The 19005-nt window shown below is 45.0% G+C and overlaps 1 protein-coding gene across 1 annotated transcript in view; it reads left to right on the forward strand.

The window, feature by feature from the left end:
- The window catches only part of HIP1 (huntingtin interacting protein 1), a 153175-nt gene that overhangs the window by 16938 nt on the left and 117232 nt on the right, over window positions 1-19005 (forward strand). The window lies entirely within an intron of this gene.

Below are 19005 nucleotides of genomic sequence, written 5' to 3' on the forward strand. Positions count from 1 at the left end.
GGGCCTAGTTGCTCCACGGCATGTGGGATCTACCTGGACCAGGGCTTGAACCCATGTCCCCTGCATTGGCAGGCGGATTCTTAACCACTGCGCCACCAGGGAAGTCCCAATATACTCATTATTCTGTAATAACCTATATTGGAAAATAATTTGAAAAAGAATATATATGTGCATATATATATATATATATATATAAAATAACTGAATCACTTTGCTGTACACCTGAAACTAACACAACATTGTAAACCAGCTATACTTCAGTTAAAAAAAAAAAAGGAGGATACTAATGGAAAAACTGGAGAAATCCAAATTAATTTTGTAATATAGTTAATAATATTGTACCAAAGTGAATTTCTTCATTTTGATGATTTTTCCTATGGTTATATAAGATGTTAGTTAATATAAGGGGAAGCCAGGCAAAGATGTACAGGAACTTTGTACTATTTTTGCAATTCTTCTGAAAGTCTAAAATTATCTCAAACTAAAATGTTAAAAAAAAAAAAGAATGGCATGTTGCTTAGCAGACGTTAGTCAGGGCTAAGTAAATGTGCATTCCTCTACTCCCTTGGGTCATCGTGGAGACCCCGGAGACCCCACATGCAGAGGGACAGGACAATGGTGTCTGAGGAGGGAAAGTGTGGAAAGTCTAGGTTGCACTGGAGGAGGGAACAGATCTGGTGCCTTTTCCAGAGAGGAGCTGCTTTGAGTGCCCCAGGTCTTGAAGGGAGAAATGGCGTAAGACCTTTGTCTGCAGTCTGGCGGATGTACTTCTGTTGGCCTCCTTCTGCTGCAGACGGCCTGGCCCACGTAGTTAAGCACTTAGCAGTCAAACAAGCTTAGCTCCAGCTCCAGTTTGGTTACTTATCTTGGGGGGGCCTTGGGAAAACTCCTCATCTGGAATATGGGGTAATGTACTGACATCTGGGCTCAGTGAATGGGTTGAATGAGAGGGCCCGGAGCAGTAGCCAGTGCTGGTGGTGGTTTCCCCTCCCCATGAAGCCTTCCTGAACGGCCCCCGTGGAAGTGCCCATCGCCCTCCAGGTCCCCCACAGCAGTCACTTTGTGTCCCTCCAAGGGCCCTTTCTAGGGACACCCTTCTAAGTCCCATGGTTTGTGTATCTTGTTTGCCCCATGACTTAGAGCTTTTGTAAACCAAAGGGCTTTGCACGTGGGGAAATACACAAATGTGGTTAGTAAATGAGTGGGTGAGTGAGTGAATGAATGAATGAGTATATGAATGAGTCACTGAATGAATGAGTGAGTGAATGAATGAGTGAATGAGTGAGTGATAAATGAGTGAGTGATAAATGAGTGAATGATGAAGGAGTGAGTGAGTGAGTGAGTGAATGAATGAGTAGACTGATCTCCCTCCTGCCTCTCTGAAAGAGGACTATGTACCACATTCAGTTATCGGCCCAAATACTTGCCTGGTGTCAGGCTGTTCTCTCGAACGACTTTGGTGGTGTTCAGAGCGAACACCCTTTTATTATGGTTTTTCTCCCTCTATCTTGGATGCCAGTCATCGCTCCAGAAAAAGCAGTCAACTCCTTTCTTACACTGTTTGAACATCTCCAGCTTTAAAGCTCTTTGTCAGTGCTTCAGAATTCTCCAGGCCTCTCTCCTTGTTGCTGAGAACTTTTTGCCACAGGAAATCAGGCTCATTTTAAGGGCCAAACAGTCACTAAATATAGCCTCCTGGCACAGATATTTAAAGAGCTGCGTTGATGATGTTATGTCTGAAGAGAGAAGAAGGAGAAGAAAATAACTTTTTTTTTCTTGATAGAAGAGTGAAGTTATACCAGATTTTCTGTGGGTCCACAGGGAGCAGAGTGCGGGTATGGTGTCAGTGTCTTAATTATGAAATCACCGGCTTAGTGCTTGGGGCCAGGGAGTCATTTCTTGTTAATTCCTTCTCGTCTGTATTTAAAACTACCTCCTGTCCTGGAGAGTTACCTCGGGCGAGTGTGCCCTCCCTGTCGAGCCCGGCACAGCGTGGGGGGCGGGGTGGTGGTGGAGTGCACAGGGAGGTGTAAGAGCTGCTCTGCCCTCTCCTGGGACCAGCATTTTTCCACGGGCCGTGCGGGCGGATGGTTCAGGCAGTAATGCGAGCGATGGGGAGCCATGGGGAGCGGCAGAGGAAGCTTCACTCGCTCGCCCGCCACCCACCTCCTGCTGTGTGGCCCGGTTCCTAACAGGCCACGGGATACCGGTCCGTGGCCCAGGGGTTAGGGACCCCTGCCTCATAGCACATATCTGGTGTGTTTATCCCGTAGCATGTGGCTTCAAATCTCATTTGCCACCATAGCTTTCTGGTACCTGGAGATGCTTTCAAGTTCATTTCCATGTTAATGATATTTTTTTAATGTGTTTTTTTCTAGTATGTCTACATATTATGTGGGAGAGGTCATGTGTATGACAGCTCAGTCTGCTCTTTTTATCTGAGTCTTAGTTCCCTATTATTCGTCTCTTGCAGCATAGCCAGAGAGCTTAAAATTAAAAAAAAACAAAAACATAAATCAGATTATTTCACTGTCCTGCTTAAAACCTTCCAGGGGCTTCCTAATTGCTTAGAATAAAATCCACCTTCGTTAACTGAACTGTAAGGTCCTCTGTAAGCTGCTCACACCCTCACCGGCCTCAGCTTGCTTACCATGTGTCAGCCTCTTGCTCCTGTCTTAGAAACTTCGCATCTGCTCTTTGCTTTCCATCCAATTGCTACCTCTTTAAAGGGGCTTCTTCTGATTCCCCAGAAAGCTGTACCCACTCACTGTCTCATCAGCTCATTGTATTTTCTTCATGACACTTACCACTGGGTAGAGTCACCTTGTTTATTTGTTTTCGGGTTTCGTCATTTGTCTCCCACCACCAATGCCAGAATGGGGGCTTCACGAGCAACGGAAGGATCTGTGTTGCTTGCAGTTACAACCTCAGTCTCTACCACAGCACAGTGGGACAGCAGTTAACCCCAGGCTTCTCCTCTGCAGGTCACATCATTCAAACCCCTGCCACCTCTCTTCAGAATTCCTACCTGGAATCTCCCAGGAAAGAACGGTGGAGGTAGAGTCAAAGTTCAGTGTCCCGGTTCTGGCTGCAGGGCACACTCCCCGTGTGATCTTGGACGAGTCACTTAACTTCTCCCAGTCTCCATTTTTTCATCTCTAAAGTGAGGACCACCGTACAAGATAGAGTTTTTGCTAGAATAAAATGTGAATGTTTGCACAGCCTTGGGAGGGGCGAAGACAATCATTCTCATTTAGGGGCAAAAGTATCCACGTCTCAGTGAGGGGCTCCATGGGTGCTCCAGGGTCATGAAGCCCCGTGAGACTTTTCTCACCCCCTTCTTATTGGCGTCCCTCATACATCGGTTTTTTTTGTCTCTGGGTGGCTGTATGGGTGGTAAGCATCATGTCGGCCAGCCAATGAATACACTTCTGAGGCCTTGCTCTACGTGACAGGTGTAAAAAACAGACCCCACCCTCATGGAGGCTGTGCCTGGTCCCTGGAGGACAGGGGTGCCATCATCCTCTTTGGCTTGTTCTACAAAGTTCCATCAGGGTTTTGGATGCGTGGGTTAGTTGGAATGCCTGCCAAGAGGAAGACCTGCCCGACAGCCTTCGTCACTCAGCAGACAAGGTTTCCCAAGCGCCTGCAGTGCCAGGCGCCAGGCGTCGTGCATGAATCAGACTTGATTGCTGAGTTTAAGTTGCTCCTAGACCCCAGGAAGAATGGGTGGGCTGAACGGTCACTGTGATCTGATCCGCTAACCACAGAAGCAGAGGATGCTGGCAGGGATGGGAGGATCCAGCAAGGCAGGATCCTGGCAGGGATGGGGGATCCAGCAAGGCAGGATTAACTGTCTCAAGTTGCTTATTAAAGAGCCCGGAGCCACACTGAGTCTTGCCGTGATTCTAAAAGTGGTTCTAAACCTGACAGCTGTGGAGGAGAGTGGAAAGCTCCATGCAGACTGGAGGAGCTGGGGAGGCCTGGGGGCAGGTGGGTCTGGAAGAAGGCTTTGGAAAATGCGGTGGGGGGAGGCACGGGGACGGTGTAGCTGAGGGGAAGAGGGAGGGGGAAAGCAGGAGCGAACAGGGAATACTGCAAGCAGAGGCCACAGACTGGCAGCCCGAGGGCTGGATTCTTTTGTGGGCTTGTTTCGTTTGGCCCACACAGTGTTTTTTAAAAATGGAACTCAGTGTCTTTACATGGAAAACACACTCTTTCCTTTACCACCACCCTTACCGTTCCTCATTTTCACCCCTGGCCTGTCTGAACACATTTATGGACCTGCCCTATTCACTGAAAACCCAGAAGAACCAATGGAAAAGGGTCTTAGAATTAAGAAGCAAGTTCACTATAAGGAATAAAAGTGTTAGGAGTGAGATTATAAAAATGAATAATATATTTTCCTATATATTAGCAAGCAGCTTGAAACTATACTATAAAACAGATCCTATTCAGAGAAGCGGCAAGACCATAAAATGTCTTTGTAAGAATCTATGTAATCGTTAATCCTTCACTTATAATTTACTGAGTGTCTGCTATGTATTTTATTTTAAATTAAAATTTTTAAATTTACTTAATTTTGAGGAAGTAATACACTTACTTGATTAAAAAAAAAAAGCAAAAGTTCTCCCTCCCACTCCTGTCCCCCTGCTGCCTAGTTTCTGCTCAACTCCAAGAGAGAGAACCACTCACTTACTAATTTCTTTTTTTTTTTTTGCGGTACGTGGGCCTCTCTCACTGCTGTGGCCTCTCCCGTTGCGGAGCACAGGCTCCGGACGCGCAGGCTCAGCGGCCATGGCTCACGGGCCCAGCCACTTCGCGGCATGTGGGATCTTCCCGGACCGGGGCACGAACCCGTGTCCCCTGCATCGGCAGGCGGACTCTCAACCACTGCGCCACCAGGGAAGCCCACTAATTTCTTTTTGTGTCCATTCAAATATTTAATTTTTATGTATAAGCAAATATACATATACTGGAATATTACCCTCTTCCCCACTTTTTACATAAATGATAGTTCAGAATCACTTTTTCGCTTAACCAACTATCTTGGCAGTTTTTATATATCAGCAAATAAAAGGCTTCCTCATTCTTTTTTACAGTTGAATAGTAAAAATATTGATTTAAGACCATGGGCTGCAGAGTAAAATTGCTTTGATTTGAACCTGGTTCTGTCTCTATGACCTTGAACTAATTATCTCTCTGTGTCTTAGTTGTTTTCATATGTAAGTGGAAATGATAGGTACCAACTCATACTGGTGCAAGAATTTAGTGCGATGATGCTTATAAAAGGGCTTAGAACAATGTCTGGCATCTAGTGAGCCCCCTAAATATTAGCTGCTTTTCTTATTCTTCTTATAATGATGAATATACTATACATGCAGGCTAAGGTAAAGGAATAAGGAGTGACTTCAGGGGGGGAGGGTATATGTGATAGAGGGGTCCTGATGAAAATTATAAGACTTTACTGAGAGATATAAAGCAGATGTGCTAGTGGAGAGACGTACTTTGTTTCCAGATGGAAACTATGGAATTTGTAGAGAGGTCAGCTCTTCCTAGTGTAATTTATACTTGTCCTATTTGTAAACAAAACCCCAGTAGAATTTATTTTGGAACTACAGTTTTTCTAAAATTTATCAGGAAGAATAAATAAGAAAAATTTTAAGGGCTTCCCTGGTGGCACAGTAGATAAGAATCCACCTGCCAACACAGGGGACACGGGTTCAATCCCTGGTCCGGGAAGATCGCACATGCCGCGGACCACCTAAGCCCATGCGCCACAACTACTGAGCCCATGCTCTAGAGCCTGTGAGCCACAACTACTGAAGCCCACATGCCTAGAGCCCATGCTCTGCAACAAGAGAAGCCACCACAACGCAAGCCCGCGCACCGCAATGAAGAGTAGCCCCCGCTCACCACAACTAGAGGAAGCCTGTGCACAGTAACAAAGACCCAACACAACCAAAAATAAATAAATGAAATAAATTTAGAAAAAAAAAGAAAAATGTTAAAACTTTGAAAAAGATTGCAGTGAGGAGAAACTTTCCCTACTAAATATCCAAACACATTTTAATGATTAAAATACTGACTTACTCGTTTAAGAATAAGTAGATCAGTAAAATAGTATAAATAGCCCAGAAACATACTTTATACACATGTAAATTAATTTTATGTCAAAAGTATCCTCACAAGTCAATAGGAATGGAAGGATTATTTAACAAATTAGGTGGGGCTCGTTTGGTTAGCTGTTTGGGAGAAGAGGATGTTTAGATTCTCACCTCAAGCTGCATGCCTGTATAAATTCCAAACAGATAAAAAATTTAAATTTGAGGGGGAAAAAAATCAAACCATTAGAAAAACACTTGAAGAAGGTAGAAGGAAGTTTGGGGTAGAGGAGGACCTTTGAGTTTTAAAGCAGTCAAAAATATCACAGTGAGGACTTCCCTGGTGGCACAGTGATTAAGAATCCGCCTGCCAACGCAGGGGACACGGGTCCGATCCCTGGTCCGGGAAGATCCCACATGCTGCAGACCAGCTAAGCCCGTGTACCACAACTACTGAAGCCCACGTGCCTAGAGCCCATGCTCTGCAACAAGAGAAGTCACCGCAATGAGAAGCCCGCGCACCACAGCGAAGAGTAACCCCTGGTTGCCGCAACTAGAGAAAGCCTGCGTGAAGCAACGAAGACCCAACACAGCCAAAAAAAAAAAAAAAAATCACAGTGAAAACAACGCTGATTTATGCGATCACAAAAAGTTAAAGGTTCTGTATTAGTTTTCTAGGTTGGCTGTAGTAAAGTGCCCTATACTACTTGGCTTAAAACAACAGAAATTTACTGTTTCGCTGTTCTGGAGGCTGGACGTCCAAAATCAAGCTGTTGGCAGGGCGATGCTCCCTCTGAAACCTACAGGAAGAAATCCTTCCTTGCCTCCCAGTTTCTGGTGTTTGCTGGCACTCCTTGGTAGCCTGTGGCTTGTAGGCACATCACTCCAGCCTCTGACTCCGTGCTCCTGTGGAGTTCTCCCTGTGGGTCTCTGTGTCTCTCTCTTCTTATAAGGACACCAGTCATATTGGGTTAAGGGCCCATCCTTAACCAGCGTGATCTTATCTCAACTAATTACGCATGCAACAACCCTATTTCCAAATAAGGTCACATTCTGCAGTACTAGGGTTTAGGACTTCAACATATCTTTTTGGGGGGACGTCACTTAACCCATCACTGGCTTCATATGTCAAAGCACAACACAGGACTTCAGCTAAAGTAGCGGATTGGCTGCACGCCTTCATCTCCCAAGATTTGCTACAATAATAGTGAAAATAAGAATGATGAAGACTCACCAAGACAAAGAATGAGAAAGGGATCATTATCAAATAAGATACTTAACACAGTTTGGAGAGAATGGAAGAGGTGATGACAGGAGGAGGGCAGATGTGTTCTGCTGGGTGCAGATGTGCTTGAGCTTGGAGGCATCATGGTGGGGATGGGGGTCGGGGGGAGGCGGGACTGAAGTCAGGTGGAGAGGATGTCCGTCTGTAAGAACTGACCACCACCCCCGCCGCGCCCGCTGTATTCAAGCAGGCAGGCATTTATACTGCAGCTGTGAAGCTGTGAACCAGGTGGGAGAAACTGACCCAGGAGAGGTCCTCACTCAGAAACTCCTTGTTGGGAATTCCCTGGTGGTCCAGTGGTTAGGACTCTGCGCTTCCACTGCAAGGGGCACAGGTTCAGTTCCTGGTCGAGGAACTAAGATCCTGCTAGCCCGCAGCACAGCCACACACATACACACACACACACACACACACACACACACACACCCCAAAAAAAAAAGAAAAGAAAAGAAACTCCATGTAGCAGAGGGTATTGAAAACAAGGGATTAGCCTGGAACCTTCACACCATCCAGATGAGTCAAGTACATCCACATCCCAGGCAGGTGATCAGAAGGTGCTTCTCTGGAGAAATTCAAGTCCTCAGAGCAGAACCCTCCCAGCCTGATCTCTGGGAGGCCCAGAGGTGGCCTGGTTCCTTGTGCATCCTCCCTAAAATGAAATTTGCCAGTTGATACATTACACCCCTGGGAACTTCCACATGGAACTTCCAATTAACTTTTTAGAGCCACACAGTTAATAGAAACAGCTAATCAAGGATTAGCCATCGGGGACTTCCCTGGTGGTGCAGTGGTTAAGAATCCACCTGCCAATGCAGGGGACACGGGTTCGAGCCCTTGTCCGGGAAGATCCCACATGCCGCGGAGCAACTAAGCCGTGCGCCACAACTACTGAGCCTGTGCTCTAGAGCCGATGAGCCACAACTACTGAGCCTTCATGCCACAACTGAAGGCCTCACGCCTAGATCCCATGCTCCTCAACAAGAGAAGCCACCACAATGAGAAGCCCATGCACCACAACGAAGAGTAGCCCCTGCTCACCACAGCTAGAGAAAGCCCGTGCGCAGCAATGAAGACCCAACGCAGTCAAAAATAAATAAATTAATTAATTTTAAAAAAAAAGGATTAGCTGTCGGATAAGGAAAGGCAAGCCCCTGCATGAACAAAAGAACTTAACAATCAGGAAAGAGCAATCTATAAAAAACAGACAATGCCAGTTCAGAAGAAAACTTGAGGAACTTCCAAGTAGTATTCTCTTAGAGTTCAAGAGGGCAGTGAACTCAAAATTTCAGTCGAAGGTAGAGGAGCTAAACCTGAAGAAATCTCTCACAAAGTAGCAAAAAAGGACAAGGAGTTGAAAAGTACAGAGAACAGATGAGAGTCATGGAGAATCAATCCAGAATGTTCAGTATAAACACACTTAGAGTTCTGGAAAGAGACACAGAGGCAACAGAGGTGAGGAAATCAGAGAATTTGTACAAGGAACACAATTGCAGACCACCAGTTGCCAGCATAATAAAAGACACGCCAAGGCACAACGTAGTGAAATTTTAGAACACCAGGCGTAACGAGGTTCTACAAGCTTCCAGAGAGGAAAAACAGGCATCAGGCCAAGGAATGAGAGTTGGATGGGACCAGATTTTTTCAAGAGTGACTCTGGAGGCTAGGTGTTGCATGCCCCCCGGGGTTGTGGGGGAAGAGGATTTTCTATCAATTTCATACCCAGCCAAGTGACTAATAATAAAGTGTGAAAGCAGAACAGAGATATGTCCAGATAATCTAGGATGTACAACGTGTATCTCTGGGACTCCTGTTGCCGGAGGGTGGACTTCAGCAAGACAAGAGGAAGGGGGAACGTGAGATTCAGGAAAAGTGGATCCAGCACAGGCAAGTGGCAAAGGATGCTGAGGGTTGCCTCCTGGAGATGAGACACCCCACACAATATCCGACACAACAGAGCAGTTGGGAAACTTTCAGAACGTGTATGTAGAAAATTATGCAACTAAAAGAACAGAGGAATTGTTAACTCCCAGAAAAGTAAAAAATTGAGCAAGAATGGAAATGTAATCATCCCTTTCCACTTGGGTCTGTGCTGAGTGACATTTCTTTTTTTTAATTTATTTTATTTATTTATTTTTGGCTGCGTTGGGTCTTCATTGCTGTGTGTGGGCTTCCTCTAGTTGCAGAGAGCGGGGGCTACTCTTCGTTGTGGTGCACGAGCTTCTCATTGTGGTGGCTTCTCTAGTTGTGGAGCACGGGCTCTAGGTGCACGGGCTTCAGTAGTTGTGGCTCGTGGGCTCTAGAGCGCAGGCTCAGTAGTTGTGGTGCAGGGGCTTAGTTGCTCCACGGCATGTAGGATCTTCCCAGACGAGGGCTTGAACCCGTGTCCCCTGCATTGGCAGGCGGATTCTTAACCACTGCACCACCAAGGAAGTCCTGGTGACATTTCTCTGTAGTCATCATTTAAACACTGATTATTTTACTAAAATATTGGTATAACTATGATGAGAAGATGAGGAAGGAGAGGTGGTGGGAGAGCTAAGGGAATTATATCTTATCTGTCATAATAGGAAGTCATTAGGTAACATTTAAAATTAGTAAATGAAGAAATGGCAGCATAAGTATATTAATTGGATATCTCGAATTCATTATGAGAAGGGAAAAGAGATCAAAAGCGTGACTGCCTTTGGGAAGTAGAATCGGGAGGATGGAACAGATGACAGCTTGTTGATGATTACAAGCTGTCCTTACCATTTGATTTTGGTGGTGGTGGTGTAAAATTTCACATAACATAAAATGAACCATTAACCATTTGAAAGTATACACTTCAGTAGCATTTAGTACATTCACAGTGTTGTGCAACCTCTACCTCTGTCTAGTTCTAAGACATTTTCATGCCCCCCTGCAAAGGAAACCACGTACCCATCAAGCAGCCCCTCCCCACCCCCTGTCTCTTTCCCCCAACCCTCCAGCTCCTGGCAACCACTAATCTGCCTTCTGTCTCTACTAATTTACCTATTCTGGAAGTTTGATTTCAATGGAATCACACAGTATGTGACCTTTTGTGTCGGCATCTTTCATTTAGCATGATGTTTTTGAGGTTCACCCGTGTTGTAACATGTCTCAGTATTTCATGCCTTTTTATGACTGAATAATATTCTCTTACCTGAATAATACCAGCTTTGTTTGTTTATCCATTCAGTAACTGAAGGACATTCGGGTTATTTCCACTTGGGGCTGTTGTGAATGGTGACGCTATGAACATTCATTGTTCAAGTATTTGTTTGAATACCTGTTTTCAATTCTTAGGGTATAAACCTAGGAATGGAATTGCTGGGTCATGTGGTAATTCTATATTTAACTTTCTGAGGAATTCCCAAACTCTTCCACTGAAGTTACACCATTTTACATTTCCCACCAGCAATGTATGAGGGTTCCAGTTTCTCTACATCCTTGCCAACATCTGTTATTTTCTGTTTTTTGGTTTTTTTTAATAGCCATCCTAGTGGGTGTGAAGTAGTATCTTGTGATTTTGATTTGTATTTCCTTACTGACTAATGATGTTGAGTATCCTTTCAGGTGCTTTTTAGCCACTTGTATATTTTCTTTAGATAAATATTCATTCGCGTCCTTTACCTTATTTTATTTATTTATTTATTTATTTTGCGGTACGCGGGCCTCTCACTGTTGTGGCCTCTCCCGCTGTGGAGCACAGGCTCCGGACACGCAGGCTTAGCGGCCACGGCTCATGGGCCTAGCCGCTTGGCAGCATGTGGGATCTTCCCGGACCGGGGCACGAACCCGTGTCCCCTGCATCGGCAGGCAGACTCTCAACCACTGCGCCACCAGGGAAGCCCCAGTATCATCTTTAATTTCTTTCAAAAGTGTCTTATAGTTTTCTGCATAAAGGTCTTTTGTCTCCCTAGGTAGGTTTTTGCCTAGGTATTTTATTCTTTTTCTTGCAGTGGTAAATGGGAGTGTTTCCTTAATTTCTCTTTCTGATTTTTCATCACTAGTGTATAGGAATGCAAGAGATTTCTGTGCATTAATTTTGTATCCTGCTACTTTTCCAAATTCATTGATTAGCTCTAGTAGTTTTCTGGTGGCATCTTTAGGTTTCTCTATGTATAGTATCATGTCATCTGCAAACAGTGACAGTTTTACTTCTTGTTTTCCAATTTGTATTCCTTTTATTTCTTTTTCTTCTTTGATGCCGTGGCTAGGACTTCCAAAACTATGTTGAATAATAGTGGTGAGAGTGGACATCCTTGTCTTGTTCCTGATCGTAGAGGAAATGCTTTCAGTTTTTCATCATTGAGAATGATGTTTGCTGTGGGTTTGTCACATATGGCCTTTATTATGTTGAGGTAGGTTCCCTCTAGGCCCACGTTCTGGAGAGTTTTTATCATAAATTGGTGTTGAATTTTGTCAAAAGCTTTTTCTGCATCTATTGAGATGATCATATGGTTTTTATTCTTCAATTTGTTAATATGGTGTACCACATTGATTGATTTACATATATTGAAGAATCCTTGCATCCCTGGGATAAATCCCACTTGATCATGGTGTATGATCCTTTTAATGTGTTGTTGGATTCTGTTTGCTAGTATTTTGTTGAGGATTTTTGTATCTATATTCATCAGTGATATTGGTCTGTAATTTTCTTTTTTTGTAGTGTCTTTGTCTGGTTTTGGTATCAGGGTGATGGTGGCCTCATAGAATGAGTTTGGGAGGGTTCCTTCCTCTGCAATTTTTTGAAAGAGTTTGAGAAGGATGGGTGTTAGCTCCTCTCTACATGTTTGATAGAATTCACCTGTGAAGCCATCTGGTCCTGGACTTTTGTTTGTTGGAAGATTTTTAATCACAGTTTCAATTTCATTACCTGTGATTGGTCTGTTCATATTTTCCATTTCTTCCTGGTTCACTCTTGGAAGGTTATACCTTTCTAAGAATTTGTCCATTTCTTCTAGGTTGTCCATTTTATTGGCATAGAGTTGCTTGTAGTAGTCTCTTAGGATGTTTTGTATTTCTGTGGTGTCTGTTGTAACTTCTCCTTTTTCATTTCTAATTTTATTGATTTGAGTCCTCTCCCTCTTTTTCTTGATGAGGCTGGCTAATGGTTTATCAATTTTGTTTATCTTCTCAAAGAACCAGCTTTTACTTTTACTGATCTTTGCTATTGTTTTCTTTGTTTCTATTTCATTTATTTCTGCTCTGATCTTTATGATTTCTTTCCTTCTGCTAACTTTGGTTTTGTTTGTTCTTCTTTCTTTAGTTCCTTTAGGTGTAAGGTTAGATTGTTTATTTGAGATTTTTCTTGTTTCTTGAGGTAGGCTTGTATAGCTATAAACTTCCTGCTTAGAATTGCTTTTGCTGCATCCCATAGGTTTTATGTCATCGTGTTTTCATTGTCATTTGTCTCTAGGTATTTTTTGATTTCCTCTTTGATTTCTTCAGTGATCTCTTGGTTATTTAGTAACGTATTGTTTAGCCTCCATGTCTTTGTGTTTTCTACGTATTTTCCCCTGTAATTCATTTTTTTTTTTTTTTTTTTTTTTTTGCGGTACGCGGGCCTCTCACTGTTGCGACCCCTCCCGTTGCGGGACACAGGCTCCGGACGCGCAGGCTCAGCGGCCATGGCTCACGGGCCCAGCCGCTCCGCGGCATGTGGGATCTTCCCAGACCGGGGCACGAACCCGTGTCCCCTGCATCGGCAGGCGGACTCTCAACCACTGCGCCACCAGGGAAGCCCTGTAATTCATTTTTAATCTCATAGTGTTGTGGTCAGAAAAGATGCTTGATATGATTTCAGTTTTCTTAAATTTACTGTGACTTGATTTGTGACCCAGGATGTGATCTATCCTGGAGAATGTTCCGTGTGCACTTGAGAAGAAAGTGTAATCTGTTGCTCCTGGATGGAATGTCCTATAAATATCAATTAAATCTATCTGGTCTTGTGTCATTTAAAGCTTCTGTTTCCTTATTTATTTTCATTTTGGATGTTCTGTCCATTGATGTAAGTGAGGTGTTAAAGTCCCCCACTATTATTGTGTTACTGTCAGTGTCCATAGCAGTTGCCTTATGTATTGAGGTGCTCCTGTGTTGGATGCATATATATTTATAATTGTTATCTCTTCTTCTTGGATTGATCCCTTGATCATTATGTAGTGTCATTCCTTGTCTCTTGTAACATTCTTTATTTTAAAGTCTGTTTTATCTGATATGAGTATTGCTACTCCAGCTTTCTTTTGATTTCCATTTGCATGGAGTATCTTTTTCCATCCCCTCACTTTCAGTCTGTATGTGTCCCTAGGTCTGAAGTGGGTCTCTTGTAGACAGCATATATATGGGTCTTGTTTTTGTATCCATTCATGAAGCCTGTGTCTTTTGGTTGGAGCATTTAATCCATTCATGCTTAAGGTAATTATCGATATGTATGTTCCTATGACCATTTTCTTAATTGTTTTGGGTTTGTGTTTGTAGGTCCTTTTCTCCTCTTGTGTTTCCCACTTAGAGAAGTTCCTTTAGCATTTGTTGTAGAGCTGGTTTGGTGGTGCTGAATTCTCTTAGCTTTTGCTTGTCTGTAAAGCTTTTGATTTCTCTATCGAATCTGAATGAGATCCTTGCCGGGTAGAGTAATCTTGGTTGTAGGTTCTTCCCTTTCATCACTTTAAGTATATCATGCCACTCCCTTCTGGCCTGTAGAGTTTCTGCTGAGAAATCAGCTGTTAACCTTATGGGAGTTCCCTTGTATGTTATTTGTCATTATTCCCTTGCTGCTTTCAATAATTTTTCTTTGTCTTTGATTTTTGCCAGTTTGATTACTATGTGTCTCGGCATGTTTTTCCTTGGGTTTATCCTGTATGGGACTCTCTGCGCTTCCTGGACTTGGGTGGCTCTTTCCTTTCCCATGTTAGGAAAGTTTTCAAGTATAATCTCTTCAAATATTTTCTTGGGTCCTTTCTCTCTCTCTTCTCCTTCTGGGACCCCTGTAATGCGAATGCTGTTGCGTTTAATGTTGTCCCAGAGGTCTCTGAGGCTGTCTTCATTTCTTTTCATTCTTTTTTCTTTATTCTGTTCCACAGCAGTGAATTCCACCATGCTGTCTTCCAGGTCACTTATCCGTTCTTCTGCCTCAGTTATTTTGCTATTGATTCCTTCTAGTGTAGTTTTCATTTCAGTTATTGTATTGTTCATCTCTGTTTGTTTGTTCTTTAATTCTTCTAGGTCTTTGTTAAACATTTCTTGTATCTTCTTGATCTTTGCCTCCATTCTTTTTCCGAGGTCCTGGATCATCTTCACTATCATTATTCTGAATTCTTTTTCTGGAACGTTGTTTATCTCCACTTCACTTAGTTGTTTTTCTGGGGTTTTATCTTGTTCCTTCATCTGGTACATAGCCCTCTGCCTTTTCATCTTGTCTATCTTTCTGTGAATGTGGTTTTCATTCCACAGGCTGCAGGATTGTAGTCTTTCTTTCTTGCTTCTGCTGTCTGCCCTGTGGTGATTGAGGCTATCTAAGAGGCTTGTGCAAGCTTCCTGATGGGAGGGACTGGTGGTGGGTAGAGCTGACAGTTGCTCTGGTGGGCAGAGCTCAGTAAAATTTTAATCCGCTTGACTGCTGATGGGTGGCACTGGGTTCTCTCCCTGTTGGTGTTTGGCCTGAGGCAACCCAACACTGGAGCCTAACTGGGCTCTTTGGTGGGGCTAATGGCTGACTCTGGGAGGGCTCACGCCAAGGAGTACTTCCCAGAACTTCTGCTGCCAGTGTCCTTGTCCCCATGGTGAGCCACAGGCACTGTCCATCTCTGCAAGAGACCCTCCGACACTAGCAGGTAGGTCTGGTTCAGTCTCCCCTGGGGTCACTGCTCCTTCCCCTGGGTCCTGATGTGCACACTACTTTGTGTGTGGCCTCCAAGAGTGGAGTCTCTGTTTCCCCCAGTCCTGTTGAAGTCCTGCAGTCAAATCCCACTAGGCTTCAAAGTCTGATTCTCTAGGAATTCCTCCTCCCGTTGCCAGACCCCCAGGTTGGGAAGCCTGACGTGGGGCTCAGAACCTTCACTCCAGTGGGTGGACTTCTGTGGTATAAGTGTTCTCCAGTCTGTGAGTCAGCCACCCAGCAGTTATGGGATTTGATTTTCCTGTGATTGCGCCCCTCCTACCATCTCATTGTGGCTTCTCCTTTGTCTTTGGATGTGGGTATCTTTTCTGGTGAGTTCCAGTGTCTTCCTGTCAGTGATTGTCCAGCAGCTAGTTGTGATTGTGGTATTCTCACAAGAGGGAGTGAGAGCACATCCTTCTACTCCGCCATCTTGGTTCCTAATCTCCCAACCATCTCTTTTTTTAAAGATTTTACTTATTAGGTAAAAATAAAGTTGAAAAGGTAACCTAGGGAAAAGAAGGAAGTAAATAAAAATGTTACCTCTGGGTGGTGGAATATTAAATAATCAAAAATACACCATCTCCTTAGCTGTTGCACAATCATCCAACCTGTCTCAGCTAGGACAGTTTTCCCAGGATTTCATCACCTGGGGCGGGGGGAGAGAATGAGCAGGAAGTGAAGACTACAGCTTGGGCTGGGCTCTTGCTGCCCCTGTGTGATTATTTACATAAAGATGATTTATGATCTTTATGCCTTCTTTGGGGCTGGGGCATCTGACTCTGAGCATGCTGGGAAATGCAAAATGCATGAAATTTATTCTCTAGCTCTTACCAGCACCCGTTTTGCACCAGGGACCAAGGACACAAAGTTCATGAAACCTCTCACATCAGGGAGTTCACATTCAAGATCAAATAAAATCCATCAGGGCTCCAGACCATCTTCTGTGCATGCACCTGTCACAACCCACTCAGCTGACATCTCTCTACTTGCAGCCGTTTCTAAGATACCTGAGTGTTCATTTTGTTGACAGTCGTCACCCTCTATTTATTCTCGTGGTCTGTGGCCTGGGCTCCTCGTGGAAACACAGACGCAGTCACTGACTATACTCCAAGGAGACTGACTGTGCCCCAGTGCCAGGGCACAGCCAAAATTTGTATTTATAGTATCCATTCCTATATGTATGTGTATACATAAATTTATATATGCACGCATCTATACATGTATACATAATTTTGTACAATGAGCGGGTATTGACTTTATAAAAAAATTAAAAAGAGTCTGCTCCGCATTTCTCTTTAGGATTTCATTCTGTGTGTTTGCTTTGTTGTCCTGCTGTCTGGCTTGGCTGCAGGCTGTCCAGAAGGCTCTGCAGAGGGAGAACAGGGGTCCCAGGCATAGTCACAGTGTGGAGCTGCGCCAGGGGAGCTCACAGGGGATGAAGGGGGCCTTGAAGAGAGCCTCTGGTCAACCAGTCAGCTGGAAGCACCTGTCCTTTGCTTGTCACTCAAGTTGAGGACACCAGGTGCCATGGGGCCACTCTACCAGGGAGTGTCCAGCAATTTGAAGGTTGCTCTTAGGAGCTCGAGCTGGGAGGCCTGTGATAAACCCCCTTCCGCCTGCTGCTGCAGTGCAGCTGTCCCCGGGACAGGACCAGAGGCCCCCGAGGGAGGGAGGGAGGGAGGGAGCAAGGGAGGGAGGGTGGCAGCTGCTGGTTGCGGGCACAGGGCCAGGCCTGGGAGAACCAGGCAGGCGGAGGATTTGCGTGGAGCCTGACAGGTGGAGCTCTGTGTCCTGGGTGCCCTCATCTGGAGGGCTGGCCAAGCACATCTCCCCTCAACCCAGCTCCTCTCTTCCAGGCCGCACTTGGCCACCTTCCAGCCACTCACCCCTTGAGGGTCTCTGTCAAGAGCCCCTCCCCACCCCCCTCCTGCAGACCCAGCAAGGTGGGCACCCCTTTGGAACCCGGGCTCCACATTCTCTGGGTCCACGCAGCCTTGCCCACTCACTGTGGCCCTGAGAGCCTTCTGTTTCCATGGTGGTGGGAGTCTCACTCTCCGATCACAGAAGGTTCTGTGAGGTCCCACCCGGCTCAAGGCAAGGAAGCCCTGGTGGGTTTGCAGACAGTACCTCTGGGATCGTGGCTCACAGGGTGGGGCACCAGCAGCCTGGGCAGGTGCTGTGTTGGGTCCAGGATGGAGGAAAGACCCCAGCATTGCACCCAGTTTCTTGGAGGAGAGACTCATCCCCAGCTAGAGTGAGTGTGCTAGCTGAGGGATGTAGGGATGCTCTAGGGGCTCTAGGAGGGACGTGAAGGACTCTTAATAGACGGGGAGGGTAAGCTTACAGAGGAGGTAACCCTTGAGCCGTGCCTTGAAGAAGTCTTACAGATGAGGGCACCAAAGAAAAACTTCAGTGAAGAAAACATGATGTGGAAAGACCCAGAGGTATGAAAGAGATCAGTGTTCTGGGATCAAGGAGAGTTTGGGGATACAGGTTGGGAAGGGAGTGAGGCACAGAGGAAATGAAGCTGGGAAGGAAGGTTGGGCCCAGATGGTGTGTGTTTGTCACCCTAGATTTTAAAGGCATGGTGTGAGGGAGCAGATATGAGGCGCCAGCTGGGCTCCTGGGGAGGTCCTGGAGCCGCTGGAGACTTTTGGTTACAGCCTCAGAGTGGACCAGACAACCTGAAAATCCTGATGCCACAAACACTTAGAAATGTGAAATAAAGAGAACAAATATCCTTTCACATGCATAGAAGTGCTCATCCGATAGTAAGAGAATTCCTCATCTCACCTTCCTGACCCCCTGCCCCAGGGTTGCCTGGGACCCCTCCCAAATAAACTGTCTGCTCTAGGATCCTCTTCTCTTTGGAGTCTGCTTCTGTGGGAACCCAAACTAAGATGGATTCTTCAATAAATGATGCCGAAGCAACTGGTTTTCCATAGGAGAAACATAAAATAAGATTAGAATCTTACTTTATATCCAAACTAAAAAATAAATTCCAAGTATATTAAAGGCCTAACTGTAAAAACCAAGACTTTAAAACTTCTAGAGGAAAATATGAGAGAGTCTCTTTATGATCTTAGAGCAGGGGAAAAATTCTTAAATATGACACCAAAAGTGCAAAAATAAAGGAAAATATCAAAGAAAATTGTCAAGTTTGTCCACAAAAGATGCCATTGTAAATAAAAAGACAGTTCACAGGCCCAAGCAGGTATTTGTAGAAATACCTGTAGAAAACGGACAGAGAACTAGTAATGAGAAGATATAAAGAGCTAGTACAGATCTACATGAAAGGAGACAGGCAACGCTGTAGAAAAGTGGACAAACATAAGTAGGTATTTCACGGAAGGGGAAATGTGTACAGCCAACGAACATAAGAAAAACCATTTCACACCCATCAGATTGGCAAAAATTGAAAAGTCTGAGAACACAAATGATGGCAAGTAGATGGGCCCCCTGGGGCACTGTCTCCTGGTGGTTGTAGTGTACATTGTCACCACTATGGAGATCCATTTGGAAATAGAGTTTAAAATTTGCATGCCCTGGGCTTCCCTGGTGACGCAGTGGTTGAGAGTCCGCCTGCCGATGCAGGGGACACGGGTTTGTGCCCCGGTCCGGGAGGATCCCATATGCCGCGGAGAGGCTGGGCCCGTGAGCCATGGCCGCTGAGCCTGCGCGGACCGGAGCCTGTGATCCGCAACGGGAGAGGCCACAGCAGTGAGAGGCCTGCGTAC

Source organism: Aethalodelphis obliquidens, unplaced genomic scaffold (assembly GCF_003676395.1).
Source record: "Aethalodelphis obliquidens isolate GAN/ISIS:26980383/991018 unplaced genomic scaffold, ASM367639v1 scaffold30, whole genome shotgun sequence".
Classification (NCBI taxonomy): Eukaryota; Metazoa; Chordata; class Mammalia; order Artiodactyla; family Delphinidae; genus Aethalodelphis; species Aethalodelphis obliquidens.